Source organism: Lepidochelys kempii, chromosome 4 (genome assembly GCF_965140285.1).
Source record: "Lepidochelys kempii isolate rLepKem1 chromosome 4, rLepKem1.hap1, whole genome shotgun sequence".
Lineage (NCBI taxonomy): Eukaryota > Metazoa > Chordata > Testudines > Cheloniidae > Lepidochelys > Lepidochelys kempii.
The window spans coordinates 46,861,950-46,888,138 of NC_136383.1; positions in this window are offsets into that span (position 1 = coordinate 46,861,950).

The following is a 26,189-nucleotide window of genomic DNA, read 5'->3' on the forward strand; positions in this document are numbered from 1 at the left end:
TAAATCACATGTGGGATGTGAAGATGCCATGTATCCACCTTCAGCTTCTTCCAACCCATTTTGCATGGCATTTAAAGGAGTTTATTTCCCTCTATTCTGTTCAATAGAAGGTAAGATATGATCCTTAATCACACCTCTAGCTTGTACAAAGGAAAGGGGTAGAATCAGAACATATGCATGAAATAAAATGGGATAGAATCAAAATACTAGTAATCCAGTTGTGTGAACCCCTTAAAACACCTCCATAGGCTTTACCCTAATACCATAAGTAATACTCTAACCTATTCCCATATGCTACAGCAAATAGTTTCTAGAAACTGCCTTATACCTGTTATGGCTAACACTAACACATTGTGTAATGAGTAATCTATGTTGATATATACCAGTTCTGTGAATGCTGCATAGGAGACTTGTGGTATAACACTGTTCGTTAAAATTTGCCTCCTGTGAGTCATCATTCATTTAATAATGGGGCTGTAGCTGTACACTGTACACTATTAAAATGATAACTGTGTTGACTATATAAGGTTTGGAATTATTTCAAAACAAGCGTTATTTTTTGCGGCTCTTTTGTCACCATGACCTTCAAATTGTCTCTTCACTTTCCTCTTCAATCTGGCATGCAATTTTCATTTCCTTGAAAATGTGGTTCAGTAGCACTTATAGAGCTGCTGACTCCAAATGAGAAACAGTGGAAAATTCAATTTAAAAATAATACTCTTTATATATACACATTTTCAAGGAAATGAAAACTGTTAGCAAAATACATATATATTGTATTTTGCGAATCCCAAAGATATTTGTGTAACACAAGTTTTGTTGTCGTTGTTCCTTAAGAATTCACAAGTTTTCCCATTTATTCCCCATATACCCTGACCGTGGGTTGTCTTGGGGTTTTTTTGTGCTTCTCTACTGGTGGACAGCTAGGGTGTTCAGCCCTGGGAAAATCACCCTAAATTATGGAGATCCTCCAATGGTGTAACTGATCCATTATCACCCTCTTGCTGCAACTGACATGAGATCACAGCCTGGGGAAAAGAGTGCAGACACTGGGGGAAAAGTTCTCTCTGCATCCTAGGTTCTCTCTGCATCCTGAGAATCCATGGTTGCTGTCTTGGCCAGGAGGAGCTATTCCATGTGATGTATTTTGAAATAAACTTCAGACTACTCTAATTTACAATAAGGGGAGCCCCAGAACTGGAGAAGAGCTAAGGTAGCATAAAGAGAGGTGGAAGTTGCCTAAGAAGAATATCTTCAGGTTTCACTCTAAGCTATGTCACATAATGGATCTATGAGAATATAAAGAAAAGTTTGTTTGCAATACTACACTTTTTCTAATTAAATTGAATAGTTGTAACACTTCACAGTTCTATTTTTTTCTCTGTTGCTTAAGGCTCATACATCGCTACCATCTAATCTAAAATCAATGTATGCACCTTAGGATTTCACTTTTTTTCTCCTCTTTAATAAGATTAAGAGAATGTGTTATGTGATGCACTCTGGTATGATACAGCAGGATTCTTCTTTTACACCTTTTGGGATGTTTGAACGCTTTTTTCCTCACTTCCATCTCTTGATAGTTTTGCTTGCTTTTGTACAGAAAAACTAATTGTTTAAGATCCACACTGCCCCATACAGTTGACTCTGCCTACAAGGCACAGTCAAGCACTGTATTGTTCAAGAAATATAGTTCTGATACTTCTTTACATTCTATTTCATTTTTTTTTCCAACTCTTTAAAACACATTCTCCTGAACAATCTCCTCCTACATTTTTAATTGCATCTCAACTAATTTCAATCAAGGATTAGAGTAGGACACACAAATGAATTTTCCTTATTAAAAGTTTATAATGACCTTGATTTAGCTAATTCAAGTGGGTTTAAGCTATTCTGCTTCTATATGATCTGTCAGTATCATTCAACATATTGGATCATACACAGAAACTGCTTTTACAGTACCTCGACTATCATAGGCATTTCTTATCCGGGGAGTTCACTTTCTTGGTTTTAGTCATATCTTTCTGAACATGCATTTCAGGTGATTTACTCCAGTAGGAGGGGGCAATTGGATTTTTGTTTGTTGTCCCTTTAATTTTTTGGTTTAGATCTGTTCCGTTTTGCCTGATATCTTCATGCACTACTTCTTCCTTTGGCTTATGTTATCACTTATCCACAGATGACCTACAAATCTATAATTCCTGTTGGTGTTCTCTTACTCTGCCTTTTTATTTCTCTATATCTGAGTCATCTCTAACTGGATGCATGCTAATCTTTTATTACACACAAGTCAGAAATGATACATTTTGTTCCTTTTCTTGCCCCCTGAACTCCCCCTCTCCACATCCCTTTAATGCTATATCCTCAAATATTACCTCTTTCTCGTCTCCTGAATTTTGGTACAATATTGGATTCTTATTTATCTTTTAAAAACTGTAATTATAATTTTTAAAATACATAAAAAGGCTAATTTAATTACTGATCAACTAAAATCCTGCAATGAATCTCTCCTGATTAGATTGTTGCAACAGGCACGATATTATTTATTTATTTGTATTTCCGTAACACATAGAACCCCTAGTCACATCTAAGTTACTATGATCTTTGTTTCAATGCTATTTTATTGAAAACATCAAAAATGTTGTCAAAATGGTTATCACAATTTTTTGAAAACTGGGTTTTGTTGACCAGAAATAGTGATAATATTTTGCTAACATTTCTGGTAATATTACTTTTTGGGAGGGGTATCTCAAAAAATTGCAAAAAAAAAAAAGTTAAAATTGGGTCCTTTTCAAACACTTTGAAATGAAAATGTCTATATTTCAATATTTTAAAATGAAAATAGGTCTTCATTTTTCAACTAGTTTTACTTCAAATCTTTCAAGATCAGACCTTTAATCTTTTTCCCCATACATAAAACCCTGATTGTTCTGGCCACCTCTAGTCTGGAAGCTAAGATTGATCCTTACTATAAGTAGTAACAAAGGAAACAGCACAATCAGAACACAGTTTTTGTTCCTACATCACTCTAAATAAAGCAGAACAGAGACCTGAACCTTGGTCTTCTATCTTCTAGGCCAGTGCCGTAATCACCACGCTAGATAGTGTGAGAAAAAGAGACACTCCCTTTCTTTGATCTACAAATGGCATTTATATTTTATCTATCCTTTCATCACATGATATTTACTATGTATGTAAACAATCAATAGTTTCCATACATGCCAGATTTCTTCCATTTATATTGTACACTGAAAAAGGCAGCATTACTTAAAACTCTGCCACATCACAGTCATTCTTTTGTAATATCACTATCACTCCTGCCCTGACCTTATGGCAGCTGCTGTGAATCACTGAGTTTAATACTGTACCAGTTCCACTCTTGGGCATACTGCAGACATGCTTTTCAAAGATAAGGAGACATCATAAAACCACTCTTTCTAGTCTTTTCTTATATAGAGAATTTTCTTTATTAATACAAGTCTTAGTGGCTAAACAGTTCATAGCAGTCGAATGATCATGGGAACATGGGAATGATCATGGAACATGCAGATACAATATTGGATTTCATCTTTTTTTTCCTTCTGCAGATCCAAACATTAGAATCTTTTACGTCACTGTGGTACCAAGAAAATAACCATATTGTTGTCTAATTCATTTAATCAGTGATTGCTACCTTTTGGATTCAAAAACTATTCTACTGAATTGGAATTTGACACCCTTCTTTTGCTCAGCGTTCTCTTTGAGGACACAAACTAGCTTTATTGGAGATTTGGCTTTTACTTTCCTGGCAGTCAGGCAGCACCCCACATGTCCTTATCCTTATCTTCTTCCAGCCTCTCTGACTCCAACATCTTCTCTAGCCTGTCAAAGCCACACTGTTTCTTGCTATTATCTCCCTGTGTCAGGATATTTTCCTTCTTCACAGATATTCTTTCTAGACTCACTAGCCCTTTTAATGCAACATTGAAGGCTCTCACTCTCGCAGTCCTTTTATTAATATTTTAAAACCATTTCAGCTGATCTTTGACTACTGATAAAACATCAGCTCTAGCTTATGAATATTTTATATGCAACTCTCTCTGCCAAAGAGTCTCTTTTCCACCACAACATACTTTGCTGTTTAACTTGCTTAGGTTGCACCCTTTCTTCCAAAATAGGATGGATGGAATCATCTATAGGACCACTAATAACTGATTTTTAGAGCATTGGGACAGTAATTGATAGTGTTTATGGTATTATAAGGGCATCATTTCCATGCTTTCCTGTAAAAATATAAAGCTGAGGTTTTCAAAATTATCTAGGAGAGTTAGACACATCATTTCAATTAACACTGATAGGAGTTGTGTATCTATATTCTATGTCAGATTTGAGAATCTCATGCTAAATGTAATGAAACCATAATGGAAGCACATATTAATATTTACTACCTGAAAGGGGGTTCCAAGGAGGATGGATCTAGACTGTTCTCAGTGGTAGCAGATGACAGGACAAGGAGTAATGGTCTCAAGTTGCAGTGGGGGAGGTTTAGGTTGGATATTAGGAAAAACTCTCTCACTAGGAGGGTGGTGAAACACTGGAATGCATTACCTAGGGAGGTGGTGGAATCTCTTTCCTTAGAAGTTTTTAAGGTCAGGCTTGACAAAGCCCTGGCTGGGATGATTTAGTTGGGGATTGGTCCTGCTTTGAGCAGGGGGTTGGACTAGATGACCTCCTGAGGTCCCTTCCAACCCTGATATTCTATGATTCTATGATTGATTTTCTTAACACTGTCCTACCAATGAGCATATGATTTCATGATCAAAACAGTGGCATAACAATGGATTTATGATAGGTAGCATTAGCCAAATTGCAAAAGGATTCATATGGCCTATATATTTGTATGGATAAATTTATGACTAAGACTTGTTTTAGAATTTTTTATATATGGTGATTATTACTGGTCTCTGATATAGAGTACAGGGCTATATTTTCAATAACGCGTTCCTAAATCACACATTTAAAAAATGCCATTGCATAAGCAAAATGGCTGATTTGCCTTTCATCTGCAATGTAGGGAAACTGTTTTTGTAAGATGTTATTCTTACATAACCATTATACTATTTGATGATATATTTTAGAAAAAAATGAATATGAATGAATAAATAGTGTTCTTTGTACTTTTTCTGGAGGTGCTGTATACATTAGCATTTGGCTCTATTTATGATCAAATATCTGAAACTACCACTAAACATAATGGTATTACAATGGCAAAGACTTTAAATCATTCTATTCTAATGAAATTAGGAAAAAAAAGCATTTACAAAGCAACCACAATAAAATTGGAAAAATCTCTTTATGAGACATTATTTATTGTTAACCTGTTTAGAATGAATATGGCTGACCAATGTTAATGTAGTAATATTTTCAAACTATTTTTGCAAGGATAGCTGCAGTGTATTTCTTAATTGTGATTGAAAAAAATTAATACAAACAGACAAAATTTAAAGATATTTTGGGTAAGAAAATAATGTAAAAAACCCCCATAAAACTAAAATGCTCTTCCGTAAAAGAAGGTACTATTCGTACCATGATGCAAAAGTATACACCCATAAACTCACTATGGTAAAAGGACAGCACTTCCTAACTGGGCTCATTAATTAAATCATATTCTGAGACCATGTAAATTATACTTCATCTTGAAAGGCGAACTCAAGCCAAGATCATGGACCTCAACAATCAAAACTCTGGAACTGTTTGAAATTTGGATCCCAATTCAGCTTTGGAGTAATAGGTAAATTAGACACAGGTTAGGTTAGGTGTAGAATAGAGTTTAAAAAGATAAATACATTAGAAAGACAAAGTGTTTGCTATTAGCAAATGAGAATTTGCCAACAGTTACTACACAGTGGAATATATTTTTTCCATGTACTTAAAATAGGAGATATATGGTGTAAAAGTTTGCAAACATTGAATTTAACAGCTTCTAGTATTAATACATAGATCTATTTCCTGGATTTTACCATGCTTTCTCAGAATATGTTGTTCTTGACTAGAAAAATATATTCTCTGAATTTCTGATGATTAAAATATCTATTAGTTTAATGGGGGGAGAGTATAGAGTTTTACAACTTCAAAGCACTTTGTAAGCAGTTTAATCAATCCTAAACTAACTGCATTAATGGTGTCATCTTCTAAAAGAGCTATATAATTCATGGAGGCTCTCTGATAAATACATCTGTTTAATATGTCTTTCTTGATAATGATGTCTCATACATCATTAAAAATGTTAAGGTGACTATGAAATCTGAACACTAGTCAAAACTATTAGAAACATACAATTCCAAGCATGGGAAACATAACTGTATAAGTGTTTTCCAACACATTATTAACAGGAACAATAATTAATAAAAATGCAATTGAAAGGCTAATATGATGCAAGAAATTGACGCCAGATCTTTCTCAGATGTCTATCTGTAATAGAAGCTCATTCATAATAGAGAGGTATAGGTAAAGATAACGCTTTTATTGAGAAACTACAATGGTTAGAATGCTGCAGATTCATTGGAGGATTTGGGCTGTACACAAACTCACCAGAAAGTACTCTAATAGACATCTCCTGCAGCCACTATCCTGCCCCTGGAGTGATGTGGCCTCATAGGACCTACTGTATCTATTCAGGGAGTACCAGATGACCATTCTATGCATAACACACAATAAAAAAATCATCGTCCTGCAGCACTGAGAGAGAAGTGAAAGTTGTGTGGCTCCCACACTGAGCAATACTTCTGCTGCTACACAGTTGTCAGACAGCACATAGATAAGTCCTGTCCTGGATTCAGCCATCATGAAATGGATGCTGACTATACTGTACTGTCTAACTTGGTTCTACCTCATCCTTGATCTCAGAAAATACCATTCAGTAGTGATAAACACCCATTTTTTCATGGTTAGTGTGTGTATAAAAACATCTTCTGTATTTTCCACGGTATGCATCCGATGAAGTGAGCTGTAGCTCATGAAAGCTTATGCTCAAATAAATTGGTTAGTCTCTAAGGTGCCACAAGTACTCCTTTTCTTTTTAGTACAGAATGCAGAGGATGAGACAGACTCTGTGCCCTAAAGGCACCCAAAATGTCACCAAAGACAAATTAAATTTAAATAGATTTTGTTACACAGTGTCATGATGTATGATATACAGTATATTCCATCTGGAAAACGGGTTCATATATATCATACACAGCTGTGGCACTGAATTGTTTCCTTTTTCACAGGGTGTGCAATAAATGATAGATTAAACAATGCAGCCCAAGTTATACTCAATATATTAAAGCACATTTCTGAGCTTGCTGAGCATAGCCATATTGCTTAAGAAAGAAATATTGTACAATCATAAAATTTCAACAGGGTCAGGTTTCTTTCTTCTTGCGTCTCCACTCCTCCCCACATGCAGGAAGAAGAGTACTAAATAAAGGTGAAACGTTGATGAAAGAGGAAAGGATTATATTTTCGAAGCAGTATACTCCCTGTAGTTTTATCTAGTTGGATGCCTACACTGGTATTACATCTCTCCATTCAGAGCCAATGTTCAGCTCATTTTAAAAGGACAGTGTGAGGCTTGACCTTTTCTGCAGCTCATATCCACAAGTTTTTGAGAATCATCCTACGCTGCACTGTAAGATTTATTTGAGATGCTCGGTATTTGCACTGCACTTTGCTGGTAACTACAACGGTATTGTATGGTCATATTTTGTGGGGACTGGCAGCCTGATACCCTACTAAACTGAAGCTTGTATATTTGTACACAATGTCAGTGTTTGCACTTTTTTATCTGCAGATTCAGAAGCATAATCTCATTGACATTGCTGTCTGTGAATGTCAAATGAATTATGCTTTGGGGAAAATTGACTAGAATAGACATAGTTGAATAAAGCCTTAGACATGGCTGCTTTTGCATCTCCCTCCTTTGCAGGGAATTCTGCAAGTGTACCTTATAGGGACAGTGTAGATTAAATGCTCAGGGGAAGCCAATTAAAGAAGATCTATGTTTGTAAACTCAATTACTGAGCATCATAAAAACATTTTTTTTAAAAAAACCTGAATGCCTGAATTTTACATACTAAAAATGCATTAGCAAAAGTACATACTTATTTCTATGTACACTTAGTGATATTATAATCAGTTAGGATAACATGTACACAGACACTATCAAGCCACCCAGTAAACTATTTGCATACATAATTATAGAGAACATGGATGCAAATAGTGCGTTTTTTTGCACACAGAGTTCAGCCTCTTCATTCTGAAAACTGACCTTTACTGTCTGTAAAGCTCTTAAAAAGTTATTATTTTAAATGTATTTGTATTTATTTTGTTTTAGCCAATGATCCATAAGCAGGGCACATATATTTCATTTTGCCATGGCAAATCTGAAATCTTCTGTGGCAATTTCTTGGTGACAGCAGAAGGTACAATTATGAGAAAATATAATGTAGATAATTATAGAAAATGTTATCTTGCCACCCTTTAAATTGAAAATGTTTTATACATTAAAAATAAATACGATCAGCTGTAGATATAATACAGAAGAATGCTCAATATAATTTTAAACTGCGCTGGTGACAAACAAGGATTGCAGTCACACTGCTAGATCTAGGAGATTTATTAAAAGAAACTTAATTTTCCACATGATAAAATAAAGAAATCACAATATATCTCTGAAATGTAATGGAAAAATCTCACCAGGTACCAGATTAATTTATAACAAATAAAAATATTGTCCCTCTCTGGTCTGTGAGCCAAATTCATGCTGCCTTCTACCCACATAGGTACACAAAAAAAAGCAATTGCCAGGTATGGTATATTTGTTGCACTCAAGTCTGGGTTCCCACAAAACCCAGGTTTTCTGCTGAAACAACATAAAAGGTGTGACCAGACTTGAACCTGGGTTCAAGGAAAATTGTGATCAACATGCTTAAGCTCTGATGTTCCCTGACCTGATTGCCCACAACTTGCATAGTTGACTCCTGTCCCTGGCCAGAGCAATCCTCCTTGTGCCTAAGCTGAGGAGGAAGGACTCCATAAACTGTAGCTGAGTCAGAATACAGATCTAAATTAACTGCTTTGCAGTACTAACATACATTCACTATAACTGCACAATACATTAATATCAGAGTTTGCCCCAGTTGCTAGATGTCCAGATTAGCTAAATTCTGTACAGTCCCAACATCAGCTCTAGTTCAATTAACTATACACAAGATTTCAGCAACCCCAAATCTGAAAGGGAGGAATGGATTGTTTAGGGACAGAAATCATGGAGGGGGGCATGGATATAAATCCATCTAGGAAGTCTGTATCCATCCCCGATCATTATTATTATATCTGAGCACACACACACACACACACACAAAAAAATGCAACAAAGCAAAAGAGTGCAAAATAATTCATGAAATTTAGATACAGAAAAAGACCAAGTAAATAATCTATGGTGAAATCCTGGTCCTAATGGAATCATTGAAAGTTTTGCCATTGACTTCAATAGGGCCAGGATTTCATCTCCAGTCTTTCCCTGCTAATGCATGGTATCATTTCTTGGTAGTGTAATAAAAATTAGACAAAAGAACAAGTGATACTATTAACAGTACCTAGTCTCTCACCACCAAATGTACTACTGGAGATTAAATTACTATTAACATACATAGATCAAAACTATGATATTAGCTAAATTTTATCCTGCTGTAAATATGTGAAACTCCACTGAAGTTAATAAACAGTTGTGCCTTGCTTATACAGGGTGAATTGGTACACTTATTTCATTAGAACTATTGTATAATAAGGGTATATTTACACTGCCTTGTAAACCCAGGTCTGCGGGATCTGTGCTTGTGTTTCCAAGCCCAAGCTTGAGCGCCCACACTGCATTGTAAGCCTGGCTTTACAATTTCTAGACCCTGGGTCTCACAATCATGCTAACATGTCCATATTACACTATACAGACCTTCTGATTCAGATCACACTGCAAAATGACAAGGCTTGGACTCAAAGCATAGTGGGACTCAGGCTCCGGTCTACCGCTCTGGCCAGGTCTGAGGGCCTGAGTCCAGAAGGCTTTACGGCCTGAGTCAGATTGATGTGTGTGGATAGAAGTGGGGGAGGAGGGCTTGTGCTTAAACCAGAGTCACAGTCCATGCTTACTCTGCATTATAGACGTACCCTAATCATGCAACAGATGTTTACAAGCAAAATGAATTTTTTTTTAAAAAAAGTTGTGCAAACTGAAAAAAATATATATATACTTGCGCCAATCTATCATTTAAATTTTGGTTTTAATGAAACAGAGTGCATAGATTTGTCATATATATTTTTATCTAGGGGCATCAGGTACAAAACTTCATCCTAAAATTCCTTTTATTTCTAAATAATATATCACTGTATAGAAAAAATAATAAGATCTGAGACTGCAGCTTGAATTCCAATAACATGAAAAACAAAACAAAAACTCCATCAAGTAAATAGAAAAGCATTATTGACAGTTATAGGCAAATTACCACTCTTTTGGCAGACACTTTAAACCTATTATCTTAAGGCAACTCTGTAAATTACAGTGGTAGGCCAGCAATTTAGGGTTATTCATTATATTGTATTTTTACCTTAATGTGTTTGGGTATGCGTGGTATTTTTTGTTTGTTTAACATTTCTCTTGCACCTATCTCATATTTACCCACATCCACAGAGCCATGACTTCATGCAAAACGTAGGACAAACTCGCTTTGATAAGGGGAAATCACAAAATCACCCTTACACCACTTTATTGCCTCAAGAGCTATTGGCAAGACCATGCGATTAACATTTCCCTTTTGCACATACTTATTCCCTCTCTACCTCAGATATGAAGTATCCCATCTTCTACATCCCCAAAATTCAGGAACCCAGGTTTCTTCTTGAGCCCAGAGCACAGCATTCTCCATTGCTTCTATGCTACAAGGTGCACTCTCTCTCCATTACAACTTATATTTAATGAACGAGGAACAGGCACCCTGTTTATGTTTATTCATAACAAGTTTAGATGTTACTTTTGAAGATAAAGAAACAAGTTTGATGATATACAATATCAACTACACGTTCTGCACTGATAGAAAACTTTAGCAATCAAGGAAAGATAAAAAAGGTTTTGGAGAATTTAATCACGTACTTCAAAGTAAGCTTAAGAACATATATTTCAGAAATTGAGATAAAATATGAATGTTTAATTTACCTTCCTTCTTTTTTATCATGAGTGTTTCTGATTCCGATGCTAATAACCTAGTTGCTTCTGTCAGCAGACACCTCTTTTTTATACTAATTTTTTCTTCCCTGAAATAACTTTGAAAAGAAAATCGTCTAATTAGCTTTTAGTTTTCAAAATGATGTGATTGAGGTTTATTTTTGCTCATGTAAAAGTCACATGTTGTTTTGTGAAACTTGCTAAGTTTTACTACAATTGGGGAAAACACCAAAATTCCTGCAATCGTTATGAAGGAAGAAGGCTATATGTACAGCCATTTAGTGTACAATGAAACTTTTACTTCCAATAGGCAATTCCTTTTCTCAAGGAAACTCTTAAGGCTATTGTGATGTGGGGCTTAGGACAATTTGATTGAAGTTCAGCTTCTCTCAGAAGACTACTTTTTTGCTGGTGCCAATACAAGCATTGTTTATCTTTATTCTGATCTGAGGTAATTGATAGACCACACTCTTTAGTCAATTTTTTCAGTTCATCTAGTAAAACAGAAAACACTGCCCTGCCAAATAAAATCCTGCTCACTTTTGGTTGCTGTCTATTGGGTACTGGTGCTTGGGAAGCTGCTATACATAACTCCAAGCACTTCCACTGAAATTTTGTCCATCTTTATAAGATTATAGGGAGGGTGAAATTCTTCCCCTGATGAAGTCAATAGCAAAACTCCCATTGATTTCATTAAGGTCAGAATTTCCCTGGGGTAAATAATTTTTGCCAAACTATTAGACCAACCCACATTTATCTGAGATGCCTGGTGGTAGGATCTTTGACAAATGGCCACTGCCACTCTCTCCTTTCCTCCTGCAGCTTTTCTTAAAGGAGGAGACTGGAGGCTTACCAATTGCCACAGGAGGAAGCAACTTTCCTGGCAGTACCCAACTAGCATATCTGGTAATCTCACCAGAGGCTGTGGAAATGAAGTCAATTGTGGTTACTATGTATGAATATTCCCACTCTATTTGCCTGGCACAGCACCCTGTTTACAAGAGAGTGAGAGAGAGATTTTATCGGCACAAACTAAAACCAGAAAATAAAAACTCTGAGTGCTTCTGAAAATCCTACCCTAAACATGGTGAGTTGGTGTCTTATCTGTTAAGCTACCAAAGGGCTCAGTAGGTCTGCAAGCAGTCCAACTGAGCCCTTTGGTAGCTTAACAGATAAAACACCAACTCACCATGTTTAGGGTAGGATTTTCAGAAGCACTCAGTGTTGGTCTAACTCTGCCCCCATTAAAATGAATAGTAAAACTCCCATTGGCTTCAATAGGAGCAGTGTTGAATGTTACCAAATCTACCCAAACATCCTTTAGACTTATAAAAATAACCATTTTTCTAGAGTGGAGCCTTCAGGAAGGCTGCAAATTTAGTTTGTTTTGGTTTCTGGGCCTTAAAATGTCCAACACTTTATTTTAAAGTATCAAAGAAGTAGGGGGCTTGGCAAGGAGGTAAGTAATCTTATTTCATAAATGTGGACAACAATTTGCTGGTTCACATGGAAAGCTGGGAGCTTTGGAGGAGTAAAGTGCAAATAGCATAGTTGGGGCAAATTCTACAGTCCACTGCACTAGTGCAAATACGTACTATAGAGTTATGCTGTGTTTATACTGTTGTAATTTAGTGCAGAATTTGGAGTATTACCTCTGACTCTGAAACCTGTGGGACCAGCTAGGGTGACTAGATGTCCTGATAAAATTGAGATTGTCCTAATATTTAGCCCTTTGTCCCATGATCCAATCAATGTACGATTGGGACACCATTTGTCTCAATATTCAGGTAAAATTTAAAACTTGGTACAGTAGAACTTCAGAGTTATGGACACCTCAGGATCAGTGTTCCCTCTAATATTTCCCACCCATGTGCGGAATGAATTTTGTTATGTACACCAATAGGGAGGTGATGTGTCATAGGGAGGTCATGTGTCACACATCACCTCCCTATTGGTGCACATAACATTCATGTGGTGGGGGTGGGCCCAAGGTGTTTGGAGTGTGGGATGGGGGCTCAGGGCTGGGACAGATGATTGGGGGGGGTGGAGGTGAAGGCTCCGGGGTGGGGCCATGGATAAGGGGCTCAGGGCTTGGACGGGCAGGTTCTGGGGTGGGGCCAGAGTTTAGGCTGCCAGGGGCTATGGAGAGGAGAGATGACTCCCTGCATCTCTCTCTCCCCACAGCAGCACCTGGGCTGGGTGGGGAGAGGCGCCTCTTCCCTGGCCACGGCAGGTCTGGGGCAGGTCCGTGCTGGGGCTCAATGGTAAAGGTGCCTCTCCCGGCCATGGCAGGTCAGTGCTGGGAGAGAGGCATCTCTCCCTGCCAGAGCCCTGAGCCCCTGTGTGGGGCTTAATAGAAGCTTAGAGGAATTTAGCTCGAGATTTGAGGTTGTCCTTAATTCTGAAATGTCTGTAACTGCAAACAAGACGTTACGAACTTCTGCCACTGGGGTGTGGGGTCTGCAGCTGTGGGCAGGGGGGCATATACACTGATCTCTTATTTGATTTTCAGGTCTGTGCAGTGCCAGCTATCAATATCATTGGCTTCCTTCCAAATGATGCCCTAGCATGCTTTCCAGTGGTGAAATCACTTCCACTATTGAACACCACTAACAGCTGAAATGTGCTTACAGTGTAACTCCTCTCTCTTGCATTCTCTCTTTTCCCATTTTTTAAAATAGGTGGGTTTTTTTGGAATATTACTTTGTGTTCCTTTTCCTCTTCCCTTCCATCAGGTGACATCAATACACAAGAAGGTACAGGTTCTCTTTGAGGATTCCACAGTATTACAGTTCAATTACAGCTGCTCTTGGAAACACTAAGAATAATACTTAGAGTTGTTCTGCTACCTGACACAGGAGCTGCAGAAATCCATATATTTAAACAAACAATCCCATTTTACCAAAAACATTAGAAACCCCAACGAAGTGTGTCTTGGTTTATTTGAACAAGTTCTCACATCCCTAACTAATAATACAGGGAAATAAGCAGACAGAGGACATGGAAAGTGCAGGGAATATAAAACAAATCAGAATGCTATAGAAAAGGGAAAGATGTATGAAAGTATAGAAAGACAAAAGCTTTCCCCTTGCCTACTCTGTGCAGAAAAATCCACTACCTGTGAATACCATATTAAATAACTGCAACCTTAATCTTCTTGTTGCTAACTGAGTAATATTGTGCAAGAGTCGTGCAGTTGTAGGGTTCAATTGCTTGTCTTTATCATCTAGCAGATACATGTAGGTTGTCTCCAGTCCTCTTGTACTATTTTTTATTTATTTAATTCAATAAAACAGTAATACAACTAAAAGAATGGAGAGCTGTGTCCTGCTACCAAGAGATACCCCCTCCACATGCACACAGAAAGTGTGGTCTTTGCAGAACTTTAAGTCTGTATGATTAGAAGAAAAAGACAAGCAACTTGACACAATAAAGCAGTGCACAACTTCAGATTCCTAACAACTTCCTAGCTTGTCTGTCTTCACTGCATGTGACAACTGCCTCAGGAAAGGCAAGCAGCTTGCCCTGTGAGATGGAAGGAACATTAAATGCTGTTGATTTGGGAGAAAAACCAAAAACCTTTTCATGGTAAATGAAAATAGAAATGCAAATCAGCCCTGAATACTTAACATATCTGATAAACAATTGTATAAAAATAGAAATTAGCGATGGCAAAGACCTTCACTGTGTTCAGAACATTCATATCCCTGTGAATGCAACTTTGCACCCTACTGCATATCACAATGTAGCTGTGGATACTAAGCAACAGAACCACATTCTGATTGGTCAGTTAGACCTTTTTGTTGATGTCACACACCAATTCCCAGTAGTGCACAGTAAATCACATCAGTGAAATTACTACTACTATCTGCATACTTAGTTGTTGAAATTCTGTTCAGTGCTTCCACAACAGAGGGCACGGCTCACAGGATTTGGGGAGGGGGCAGAAAGGCAGAGGAAGCATTAAGCCACTTTTGCACTATCAGCATTCTGGGCTGATCTTGGGGGGGAGGGGAGGGAGGGGTGTCAGCATCACCCTAGCCTAAATTAGAGCAGATCATGTCTGCCTCTTGAGTGTCATCTATGGAATAATTGCAGCACATACTGCATGGGTCCTCCCCTGTCATGCCCAGTCTACACACAGATGTCCACCACAAGCATGTCCCTTGTGGTAGAACTTAGTAGGGAAGACAGCATAGACCCACTTACCTCAGACCAAACTGTGCTTACACCAGGGGAATGAATTCTCCCCTGGATCTTTGCAGTACAGTTCTGGCCTCTATATACCACTGAAATAGCACACAGGTGGGGAAGAGAACCCATCACAGTATGTAAAATGGGTGTGAATGAGTAATGGTGAATTAGAATGTTGGCCAATATTCTCTCTATAGCAACCACCAGCCAGTCTTGAGGAAGCTGAGCACAAGAGAAAACCCTGAGAAAATTACAAATGTTTATAAAACAAAATTTTGGATAGCCAGGATTCTGTCATGTATCCCTCCCATTGAATATCTAGACTTCTGATTATTTTCCTCCCATGGATGCTTTTAGCCACACTGAGTCTCCTGGGGTTATTTCCTGCTCATATTTCTGATTTTTTCCCCATGACTTCTTTGCCTTTACCAATGTTTGCAGATCTACTTAATCATCCATGAATGTAATTACTATGTTTTGCACCCGTCCCTCTAGATCATTAAATAAGTTTTTACAATGGACCTAATCCTTTGCCATTTTGGAAGCTTAAGATAAGCAGCTTCCACAGACAGCAGCATGGAGACTGGAAAACTGAGCCTGCGAACTTAGTCTGAACTTGAGACACACAAATTGCCTGGGGCAACTGAACCAGGAGCCTGACTGACAAGCAGGGCAACCAAGTGCAGGCCTAGGATAGCATGCACACATCTGGGACTATCCAACATGTTTGCTGATCCCAGGAAGGACAGTGTTTGTGGAGAGCAACAGAAGAGGAAATAGTTCCTGAATTGCTCTATGCCACAGACTCCATTTTCTCTGTCTCTCTATCCCCCAGCTGAGCCCAGCAGAACTCCCCTGCCTGTGATCCAGGGCATAGACAGGCTTAAGACAGCCTTGGACCCTTTATATTAAAAAAGGATAAATTTCAGCTTCTCAGAAAAGTGCATCTCCTGCTCATCAACCTCCAGCCCCAAAAACCAGCTGTCAGGGTTCCTTCCCCACTCTGAACTCTAGAGTACAGATGTGGGAACACACAAGAAAGACCCCCTAAGCTTATTTCTATGAGCTTTGGGTAAAACTTCCAAGGCACAAACTCTTTGCCCTTGGAGGGTACGCTGCCATCAGCAAGTGATTTAACAAAGAATGAGGGAAAGGACCACTTGGGGTTCCTATTCCTCCAAAATATCCCCCCAAGCCCTTACACCCCCTTTCCTGGGGAGGCTTGAGAATAATATCATAACCAATTGGTTATAAAGTGATCACAGACCCAGACCCCTGGGTCTTAGGACAATAGAGAAATCTGCCAGGCTCTTAAAAGAAACAGAACTTTATTAGAAAGAATAAAGGTAAAAGAAGCACCTCTGTAAAATTAGAAGGGAAGCTATCTCACAGGGCAATCAGATTTAAAAACACAGAGGATTTCCTTCTGGGCAAAAACTTTAACATTACAAAAAGAAAACCAGGAATACCCCTTTCTCTCAGCACACAGAAAATCACAAGCCAAAACAAAAGTAAACTAACACATTTCCTTGCTAGTACCTACTAATTTTAATGGAGTTGGATTGTTTTCTTTCTTGATCTCTCTCCAGCAAGCACACAGAACAGACAGACAAAAGCCCTCCCCGCCCCTAGATTTGAAAGTATCTTGTCCCCTTATTGGTCCTTTTGGTCAGGTGCCAGCCAGGTTAACCCTTTACAGGTAAAAGGATATTGTGCCTCTGGCCAGGAGGGATTTTATAGTACTGTATACAGGAAGGTTGTTACCCTTCCCTATATATTTATGACACCAGCTAAGGCCTGTGGAGAGAATTTAGAGACATTCTTGTTATTAATTATACAAGTGTGAGCTTCAAGTACTCATAGCAGGGAGTGTTTTGCTGTGTGACTGGTTAGTCAATCATTATTTTCTCATTCCCGATGACCCTGCGTTCCCCATTTGTTCCTAGTTCTTGCCCTTTTACCTTCTTTATTTTACCCCTACCTTGCCTGAAATAAATGTTGGTTTATACTTCTAATATGATGGTCCTTGTTTTCCTGAAATTATTATAATGTCATGGGGTAGTGTATTATTTTATCAACACAATCACTATGTGGAGGCAGTGAGCACAAAGAATCCAGGACAGGACCCACTGGTCCTCATGTGGGTCACCAAATCCTTGAGGAGTGGAGAATAAGGGGCTGTACCACTTTTGAGTATCAGGTATGCCCTAGGAACGGGCAGCATACTTACAGCATTGTCTATCTGCGTAAAGAATGATCAGTGATCACATGCTTTGTATTGTTTTCTTTTCCATTTTACTGTATTTTTCAATAAACACACTTTGTTCCATATTGCAGGAAAAACATTGTCTGTATTATGCTATCACTCCTTGGATTCCTATTACTGTTTCATAATACTGCATGCAAACCCACCCACTAATGCGGTGTTATGCAGCTGGAATGTATGTAGTTATGGAAGAACATCACAAACATTATAATCCTTACAATCTACACTGCAACACAAACATTACTACTACCTATAAAAACCAGACACAGAAATAGTAAATATCTACTCTACACAGGAAAGTGGAAAAAATCTCCACCCACAATACATCTAGGAGGAAAAAATCCTTCCTGAACCCTAAATGAAGCTTATGCCATTTAGCATGAAATCACTGTTACTTAGCTTGCAAGGCTATACATGTTATTTACGATCATAAAGTTGTCCAGCTTTCTTAAAATCCAACTACTCTACTTGACTTGATAACCCCCCATGACAATGAATTCCACAGATGTGCTGCTGCTGTGTAACGAAGATCAGTGCATGATCTTGCATCAATCGTCTAACCTCTAAATCATCAATTAGCTAAAATGAAGTGCTTTCCTTTTACAAATAAAATACAAATAAATCTCCCATAGAGAAATATAATGCTTGTGAGATTTTTTTTCCTATCTTAAAGGAAAAACCCTTAATGGTACAGATAAACAAGCAAAGAAAAAAGCAGTAATTATTAAAGAAAAAAAACAGTATTTTCAGCAATTATCTATATTTGGTAACTACATATACCTTTGGGACTCAAACCTTTCTTCAGCCAACAACCCAAGCAATGGGGCTTTACACCAATAAACTTCACAAGCAGAAATGGATAGCAATCTCCCGCTTCAAACAGCAGTTATAGCAGATGAGCTCTGTGGCTACTACTGCACACTACTCCTTCCCTCAGAGTGAATATTTTGTGGATCAATGTACTCACGTTGCTGTCCCTTCCTCAGTCCATTATTTGACCCTACCAAACTCACCTGAGTTGCAGGCTGTGCCCAGGGAGCTGTGCTCTGTGATATCCAGCTCTGGAATACCATGTGCACAAGCTCCTGGTATCCTAGTTCTCACGTTCCACAGAAAAACTACAATGATTCTGCTGGAACCATGGCTCTCTGTATCTGAGAGAGAGTGAACAATGGCAGAGAGGAAGGATAGTCCTAGCTGAGGGCTCAAGACTGGAAGTGAATACATCTGTGCTCCATTTAGAACTGGTTGGAAAACACTCCCCGCTCAAATGTATGTCAAAAAATAAATAAATGAAATTATTTTGGCCCAAACCCAGATATTTCAACTGTGAAATATCACTTTTGTGAATCATTGGAGTGCCTCATGCTCCCACTCTCTGTTCAGGTGCCTCATACTCCCACTCTCCCCTACAGATAGGTTTCCTGATCAGATTATATTTGCCATGATGAGCACAGTTCCATTGGTTAGAAGAGACACTGGTTTATGGGAGTTCCATGGGCATGATGTGTAGTTGGAAAGTCTGGCCTGTGTGACCTTACTTATTTAATCTATGAGGGCATGCCTACACAGGGGTAATGCATCCGATGGAGGTTTGATTTCCAAAGCACACTAACACGTTGTGCATTAATTGGTCTGTTTAGACCCTACTTGTACACACAAAAAGTACTCTGGTGCACTTTAACATAGTACCTTTGAAACAGTAGTACTATGCTAAAGTGCTCTAAAGAACTTTTAGTCCACACCAGCAGGCTCTACATCAGGGGTGGGCAAACTTTTTGGTCAGAGGGCCACTAGAGTGACCAGATAGCAAGTGTGAACAATTAGCATGGAGGTGGGGGTAATAGGCCCATATATAAGAAAAAGCCTCAAATATCGGGACTGTCCCTGTAAAGTTGGGACATCTGGTCACTCTAGAGGGCCACTCTAGAGGGTATGGAAATTGTATGGTGGGCCACGAATGCTCACAAAATTAACAATTCAGAGATAGGCTTTAAGGGTTATTCTTGAGGTGGGAGAGGGAGCTCTATTGGGTGTGGCATGGGGATGCTCTATAAGGGATGTTACCAAGGAGGGGGCAGGGGAACTCATGGGGTGTGTCATGTTGGGGGCTGCTCTACAGGGGTGGTACCAGGGACTCCTAGGGGCGCTGCCAGCAGTGACACCAAGGCAGCCATATCAGGCCCCCTAGCTGGGACGGGTACAGCCCCTGGGTTGTTTTGAGAGTCTGGAGCATGGTATCCTGCGATTCTGTTGGCCTTGATCATTGGTTAGTTTGGGTGGAGGCTGGTGTGAGGAGGAGACTGGGCGCACTTCCATGTAGGGGCGGGGTTCTGATCCTGGAAACAGCGCCATTAAGTCTGGGTAAGTGGTGCTGGTCATACCTGTGCAGTGTGGCTCTGTGTGTGGGAAGATGATGCTCATCAAGGAGTTGTGAGTTGCGGGCTGGAGACCACCGGGTGGGTGGAGCAGGGCAAGCCCACGACCCTGCTCCCCGGCAGGAGCTCGAGGGCTGGATTAAAAAGGTCTGATGGGCTGGATGCAGCCTCTGACGGGCCGTAGTTTGCTCACCCCTGCTCTACATGGACCAATGAATGCATGTTAATGGACTTTAGAAATCACACTGTTGCTGTTCAGAATACCCCAATGTGTAGACAAGTCTCCAGTTGCAATATCTCTGGCATGTCAATAATAATATTTCCTTACTTCCTAAATTATTGTGAAACTTAATTCATTAATCAGTGTGAGACAATCAGATTTTGGTGGACAAGCACCATAGCAATAGTTATAAATAAACATTGTTTGTCATTTAGCCAAGTTGAAACTGTAATCAATTAAAATCTGTTATGCAGTAAATTGAGTACCTTGTCCCCAGCTCTATAAAGATTTTGTTTCTGTCAAGGTTCCTTCCCCACTCTGAACTCTAGTGTACAGGTGTGGGGACCTGCATGAAAACCTCCTAAGCTTACCTTTACCAGCTTAGGTTAAAACTTCCCCAAGGTACAAACTATTTTACCTTTTGCCCTTGGACTTCCACTGCCACCACCAAACGTTTATCTGGATTTATTTATTAGGAAAGCGTTGTTTGGAAACGTCTTCCCCCCCAAAAAATCCTCCCAACCCTTGCACCCCACTTCCTGGGGAAGGTTTGGTAAAAATCCTCACCAATTTGCCTAGGTAACCACAGACCCAAAACCTTGGATCTTAACAATGAAAAAGCATTCAGTTTCTGAAAAGAAGGATTTTAATAGAAGTAAAAAAGAATCACCTCTGTAAAATCAGGATGGTAAATACCTTACAGGTAATTAGATTCAAAACAGAGAATCCCTCTAGGCAAAACCTTAAGTTACAAAAAAGACACACAGACAGGAATATTCATTGTATTCAGCACAGCTCAATTTCTCAGCCATTTAAAAAAAATCATAATCTAATGCATATCTAGCTAGATTACTTACTAAATTCTAAGACTCCATTCCTGTTCTGTCCCCGGCAAAAGCATCACACAGATAGACCCTTTTGTTTTTTCCTCCTCCCAGCTTTTGAAAGTATCTCGTCTCCTATTTGGAGATTTTGGTCAGGTGCCAGCGAGGTTATCCTAGCTTCTTAACCCTTTACAGGTGAGAGGATTTTTTCCTCTGGCCAGAAGGGATTTTACAGATGTTTACCCTTCCCTTTATACTTATGACAGTTTCCTTCAAGAAAAATGAATAAAAACAGGACTTTTTCTCCAAAGCTCCCATATGGACTCTTCCAGATTTTCCCCATGAAGTAAACTCTGATAAACTATCTTCCCAAACCTGACACTATCACAACCTGCTTCACATTCTACTTCTTACCCCTTAGGGAAGCTTCATGACCACTGAGGCAGCCTCCATCCACTCTATGAGAAAGTTTAAGGGGGAAGGAACCTCACTTTTGTCATGTGTTTCCCCATTTGTGTCTGCCCCCCCGCCCCCGAAAACAAGGAAGCCCAGATCTGAACAATCATGCCTTAAATCTGACCTGATAATCTTCATAACCGAAAGTGGTGAGAAAGTACATAGATGAGGCAGGTGACCCAGAGCATCGTTGGTTTTGGTCGCCTGTTAATAAACTTGAAATAGCTAGATAAAGTACATTTACTACTGAATTCACAAGTCTGGAGTGCAGAAGTCAAAATAAATATTTAATTTCAGAATGAAAAAAATAGGGTTTTCCTGCAGTCTCATGAGTTTATTCGTTCTATCAATATCTGCAGCCTATTGAACTTTAAAACAAAACCTCCACTCATCTAATCTACTTTTCATTTTTATTCACCTTAAAGAAAACAAAGATCAGATACTAGTATTGCTTTTCTCTTTGTAAGTACTATATATCTGGACAATATCTCTTAAGGATCAAGCTGCAGATTAGAATCTCACTAGACATGCTTAGGAACAACCCTTGAAATCAAGTGAAAATCTCTGGATTGTCTAAATGGAAGTATTTGCCTTTGAGATGTTGGTTAAGTTACTGTTATGACCTGAGCATTACCTCCATCTGGTCCTAGTGTTTGTTTAAAGTGCAGATAAAGGGAAAGATCTTGACACATCTATTGGCAAATGACCGAGGTAGACGTTGAACAAAGCTTATTAAAAATTGCCATTTTGTGTTATAATCACTCGTTTCTCAAAACCCAGATTTCCTCTCTCCTTGGATGCTTCCCAATTTCAGCTACTCATAAATCCCTCTCATGTTATATTCTTCTCCATTTATTTGTAATGATTTCCTGAGGGCTACCAGGGACCAGCGAAAAACCTAGGGCATGGTTTACTAATGGCTTGCATTAGTGTAATTTGTCAAAAATGTGGCAGTTGGTATAGTCATGTGAATTGTTCCATCTTAAAAACAATAATTCTAACATTTACTAAAAATTGCACCATCCATTTAGGGCAAGCTGGGAGCTAAAGAGCAGTTAGGCTTTCAGGCCAGTCTAAAGTTTGTGCCATATTTTATATAAGAAGCTGATCTTCCGTTTTAATAGCACAGTGTGTCACCCATTGGTCCTGAATCTGCATAAAGCCATACACCAGACATACAGCAAATGGTCCAATCTAAAAGTCACAGCTCTGCCCTAGCCATAGTCTCTCTTCCCTTCCAGGCTGTTAAGGAACCACTAAGGCAAATGCATAAACGCTATTCCTCAATATTCAACACTCTGTAAACCCTTCCAGTGTGTCTGTATTTATATTTTATTCACTTGCTATATGAAGTCAGCTAGGAAATCTCCTACATGAACTAACAACAGCTCTCCCAGGTAAAAAATAAATACATTTATGCCACTTCAAGTGTTCATCATGGAACTAGCTTTTCATTATTTAGGCATTATTTTGCTCCTATTAGTACTGATGACAGCTTTTCCAGCTGAAGTAACACGGCTTATAAAGTTAAAATAAATTATATTTGGACATTCCGTATGGATACCCTTGAGGAAATATGTTGTACGTACACTGTGGACCTCATTTCATATTTTGAGAGTAGTAATCTGAATTCAAATGAATATGGACAGTGAGAATTAACGAGAGATAAAATCTTACCGATTATATCTATAAAGTGTCAATGCATGACAACTTATATCTGGTTAGCATAGTAAATTCTTGGATACAATGAGAGCTGTTTCAGAGACATTTGTTTTAGAAACCCTGGGAGTAATAGAAGAGATTCAAGAGCTTGGAAATACTAGATTCACAGTGAAATCCCAGAGCTTTGGAGAAAATTGTTTTGACAAGCAGCCTCTAGTTGATTAAAAACTACCAGAGTAATCTGCACTGAAAAGGAAGGGTAAATTTCACACATTGATTTTCTGTAAAGATGACAGCCCACAATCAATGTAAATACTTATGGTGGCCCCATTACTGTGGTACCTGTGTCATGGATGCAGCAGTACTGCTGTCATTCTACTTTGAAAGGCAAAGGACACAATGTGTGGTGCCAATGCATGAGGCAACTACACTTCGAAACCAAGAGGTGTTGCTCCATGGGGAATCATTAGGAAGGGGCATTCTGGGATAGTCACAGCAGATTAAAATTGTGCAAAGGGCATAGATCAGCTCAAGGATCCATCAGCTATTCATTGTATGGAGGAAGAGGGGGTATGGTGTCTGCAAAGTAATTCCTGCATTGCTCCACTGCACCTATTGAAGGGGTACCTGCTATTCAGGAAATACAACACTTGGGCATGATTTTCAGAGATTCTGGGCACCCTCCTCTCCCACTGATTTCTGAAAATCAGGCTGTTTTAGAGTGTCAAATTATTTATAGAAGTAGATTTTGGTACCTCTCTGAATACACTCAATGAGAAGCAGAAAAAAAAGCCCACGGTCAAATCCATCTTACATTTTTTTACTATTCAAAATGCAATTCAATTCTGAAACTAAACCCTACACAATCCTATTGACTTCAGTTAGATTGCATAGAATGAAAGTGTAGGATTGGGCCAAAAGTTTTCCTTGCTGTGGTTTACCAAAAAATATTTTTTTAAAACTATCTTTAGCTTGATGACTCATGCAGAGCGAACACATTGCACATCACAGCAGAATGTTCAAAGGCACCTTTTCATTAGTGATAAGCTTTGTGAAGGGAGAAAGGAGCTCATCAATGCAAAGCTATAATGTACGACCTCTTACCTCAGCCTGGTCCCACACCCACCCATTCCTGTAAACACAGTCAGCATCTTTTTTTTTCCTACTGATATATTCTCTAAGATAGAGTAAAGCATTTAGGATATGTTGTTTACAACATACACATGAAAAGGTGCATGAAACCTTCAAGTCCAAATTTTGCCATCAGTACCATTTGTAAACCTTCACTGACCATGGTAAAATAATTAACATCAGCTCAATGACTTTGAGAGAGTAAACAAAGACTAAAGGATCAAACTGGAATCTTTTAACGACATGCAGATTGGGTGAGTTAAAGGGAAGTAACTTTATATTTCTATTCCTTTTAATTTCACATTTCTCCAGACACTTTTGTTTTGTTTTTCATGGTTTATTTGAAATCCTGTGGTCAGAGTATTTCCAGGAGTGGTCCAGCATAATCCATACAAGGGTTAGACTGGGCACCACTGATATTATGGGATGGTATAAAACTGTGAAGACCATAGAGCTTTGTGCCACTAACAAGCTTAATGAATCTTGGAGGCTTAAATGCTCACAGGTCACTTGTCTGTTTCTACAGCCCTTTGTGGAATGCAGCCCACTCCATTTCATTGACTGCTTCATAAAATGGTTGAGCCATAGAACCTTTTTCTGCCCAACCCCTTCTGGATCCTTTGGCCTGTTTGACCTGGTGCTAGGGAGTAAGAATACCTCCTCTTCCACTCTCAATCGCTTCCCAGCTTCCTTGATCATCTACTTATAACCCAATGTAATGAGCATCTAATTAATCCTTTTTTGAGCTAACTTCACAATTACCATCTCCACTTGCTCTCCAAAAGAGAAGCAACACTCCTTGCTCCTTAAACTTCACTTCTCCACATTTGTTTAGTTGGCCTTGTAAAGGAGAACATAGATCAATTTATTTTGGAGCAGTAATAAGACACCACAAAATTAGGAAATTTTTAAAAAACAGGTACATTTAAAACTATATTTTCTGATTTTTACCAAATTCCCCAGGGGAAACAAAAACAACCAAACAAAAACTTTATCACCTAGAATGAGATGTGGCAGGTGATATTTTAGGGGGTGTTATGTGTTTTGGGGAAGTTGGAAAAGAAGGGTTGAAAAATTGGGCTTATCTGGGAAGATAGCCACTCCCTGGTCAAAGCTCAAGCTGTTTCTAGTCTATCACACAGGATGGTGAATGTGACCAAGTTAGAATTACTACCAGTACTTTCATTTCTCCATTTCATGACTTTTTAGCATTTAAATTCATAACAACAAGGATTCATTAACATACGATTCTGGATTTTCATATTGCATGAGTTTTTTTTCTTACCTATCTGGGATAAAAACAATCCATTAAAAATTCTTGGTGTGTATGTATCAGCATGTGAATACACATTAGGTTATATAAACTAGTTTTTAAAAGGCTACATGCAGCTTTTTAATATTTATCTATTGATTACATAAATCATTTTATTTGTAATTAAGCTGTCATCCATCTGAGGGAGGCCCAAAGCAGTGCAGAATCATCTTAATGAGTTTTCTTTAAGTCCTTGTCCACTAACCTAAACACTGACTGTGTCTTGTTTGCACAAAACAAGCACTATACACTTTGGAAATCAAGTGGCTTTTCTCATTGACTTTACCAGTCACAACAGACAATCTGGCATGGTTCAGAATCTGATTTTGAATATACTCTGCTGAGACAATTTCAAAGAAAATTTGCTTAACAAAATCCAATTACATTAGAACTTTTTTATTATTATTATTTATTACATCAACCATTGCTTTGTTTTACTTCTCTCAAGCTGAAGTCAGACTTTCCCCTTTTGGCAAATTTCACACATGCTTCTCTCCCCCACCCCTTTCC